At 39.8% G+C, this 2,907-nt stretch overlaps 1 protein-coding gene and 1 pseudogene across 1 annotated transcript in view; both read right to left on the reverse strand.

Annotated features, from left to right (window-relative positions):
* The window catches only part of LOC105887749, a 36,859-nt pseudogene extending 36,403 nt beyond the window's left edge, over positions 1-456 (reverse strand).
* RAD51B (RAD51 paralog B) overlaps positions 1-2,907 on the reverse strand; it is a 647,586-nt gene that overhangs the window by 598,298 nt on the left and 46,381 nt on the right. The gene's annotated exons all lie outside the window — the stretch shown is intronic.

Raw genomic sequence — 2,907 nt, forward strand, 5'->3', positions numbered from 1 at the left:
GGGCTGGATTCGAACCCGCCACCTTAAGTGTATGTGGCTGGCACCTTAGCCACTTGAGCCACAGGCGCCAAGCCCGATTTATGGCTTTTTAAGAAACACATGCTAAACCTAGAGAGGATAAGAGGAGCACCCTACTTAAAAGAAAACCTGTTGGCTGACGTCCCTGATCCTATATTGTCTCAGTCATGCTCTTAAGCTTTGGTTACTTGCTGGCTGCCGGCCTTCTTCCTCAGGCCCTCCACCCAGTCAGTTGTCATTGGCTGGGCCTCCTCTTTGAATGAGAATTTCCTTTCTTTCCTTCTGCTTCTCCTTCAGTCCCTATTTCTGATACCCTTCCTGTTAAGAGAATCCTACAAAATGGCAAACTGATAATCTCTGTAGAAGTATACCTTGTTCCTCATGAAAGTAGCCTTTTACTTGTTGAAACAGTGAACTTACCAACTCAATCTGCTGCATCTACATTTGGATTACTCTTTCCTCTCAAAGCCTCCCAATAAATGGTAAGGCAGTCATCTCTATTTCTGATTTTTTGACTAGTTTTCCTGATATTGAACCATCCCTGCATGCCTGGAATGAACCCAACTTGATCATGGTGTATTTTTATTTTGATAGTCTGTTGGATTCTGTTGATTCATATTTAAAAATGTTTACGTCTCTTTTCAGAATTAAAGTTTGGAGGGTATTATTGGAAAATGGTAGCTCAATTATGTAGTATCTCTCCTCTCTCCCGCTGGCTTTAATTCCAACTCATTTCAGCCTCTAGTCTCTAGGGCAGCAGGCAGAGAGGTTATGGAGTTGTGAAGGAGGTTTTTTCACACTTTGCTTATAACTCTGGGCTTGATAATAATTTAGGAAAGAGCTGGAGAGTCTGGTCTGAGAAAGGATTAAAATGTGGTGGGTCTAGAAAAGGACGTAGAGCACAGACAGCCATAGAACAGAGTGGGATTTAACATCTGTCCTCTGTATTTATCACAACCAATAGAATGTATGACACCGAGAGTGAGCCCTAATGTGAACTGTGGACTTGGAGTGATTATGATGTGTCAATGGAGGTTTGTCAACTGTAATAAAGGTATCTCTCTGGTGTAGGATGTTGATAGTGGGGGAGGCTATGCCTATATTGGGGAAGAAGGTATAAGAGAAAACTGTACTTTCTGGGTTAATTTTGCTGTGAACCGGAAATTGCTGTAAAAAATAAAGCCCTTTTTCTTTAAAAAAAAAAAAAAAGAAAGAAAAGAAAAAAAATTCTACCACGCATCAAGGCACTGTGTAATATATGTCAAGTAACACTAAAGACTAAGAGCTGCAATTTGCTTTCATTTCTAACCTTAGCAACACAACTTTTGAATTATGCTTGGGCTTTATCAATTTAACCACTACTTGTAAAGAGCACTCTCTTTCTGAATAAGACTGGGACATTAAGGATCAGGGTAAGATGATTTCAAGTAATCTTCCCACCTCAGCCTCCCAGAGTGCTAGGACTACAGGTGTGAGGCACCAGACTGCTCTTATAACCAGAATGCTCCCTTACCCTTCTTCCTAATTCCTAAACCTAATGGGCTTTTGGTAGCACCATCCCTGAGTTTTGAGCCTAGAGACAAGAAAGGGGGGTCCAGATCAGATTTTCTTTTACCCATGCTAATAGGTGTGTGGTGGTATTTCATTGTGAGTTTAATTTACATTTTCCTAATGACTAATGGCTTTGACTATCTTTTCATATGTTTATTTGTTCATCTGTATAACTGAAATGCATGGCCCTGTCCCCTACCCTCAGAGACCAGGAAGCATTTACCTATCACAATTCTACTAGACTAAGACAGACTCTTTTCTCCTACTGCCTGTCTCTCTGATGCCATCTAGATCTCTAAAATCTTCCTGATTCAAGACTCTTAAGAGTTCCAAAGTAGATCTTCCATTTGATCCCACAATTCCATTACTAGGGATTTACAGAAGAAAAAAAAAATCATTTTACCATAAAGACCTTTGCACTAGAATGGCTACAGTTCAATTATTCACAATCACTAAAATGTAGAATCAACCCAAGTGCCCATCAACACAGGTACATGTATGTCATGGAATACTACTGAGCCATTAAAAAGATGGAGACATCTTTTGTATTAACCTTAATAGGGCAGGAGAATATTCTACTTGGTAAAGTAGAAAATGGAAAAGTGAGTACCCAATATACTCAATACTAATATGAAACCAGTAAGGAACAAATATATGCCCATATAAGAGAAAAACACAATTAGATTCAAGTAGGGGGAGGAGGAAGGAGGGAGAGGAATTGGTGTGCTCTCGCCCAACAGGCACAAGGTAAGGGTATATGGCACACCTCCTGGGTTAGGGGCATAACTAACAAACACAAAACAGTGTAACCTAATCATCTGTACGCTCATCATAATCTAAATTTAAAAAGTTTTTTTTAAAAAGAAGATGGAGACTTTACTTCTTTTGTATTTACCTGGATAGAGCTGAAGAACATTCTTCTTAGTAAAGTATCACAAAAATGAAAAAGCACGTATCCAATGTACTCAATACTAATATGAGACCAACAGATAAACAACTACATGCCCACACAAGAAACAAACGCAATTAAATACAAGTGATGGGGAGAGGAGGAAAAGAGAAGGGAAGGCGGGAGGGGTAATTGGTAAGCTAGAACCTAACGGGAACAATGGAAGAGAACACAGCATAATCCCCTGGATGAAGGGCTCACTACAACTTCACATTACCTAACAAATGCCAACAATATAACCTAATCATTTGTGCCCTCACATTAATCTGAAATTTTAAAAGTAAATACATAAAAATAAATAAAAAGTTGTTTTCTGGCTGGGCGCCTATAGCTCAACCGGCTAAGGCGCCAGCCACGTACACCTAAGGTGGCGGGTTCGAATCCCCAGC

This window comes from Otolemur garnettii, unplaced genomic scaffold (assembly GCF_000181295.1).
Source record: "Otolemur garnettii isolate 467f Iridium unplaced genomic scaffold, OtoGar3 scaffold00115, whole genome shotgun sequence".
NCBI lineage: Eukaryota > Metazoa > Chordata > Mammalia > Primates > Galagidae > Otolemur > Otolemur garnettii.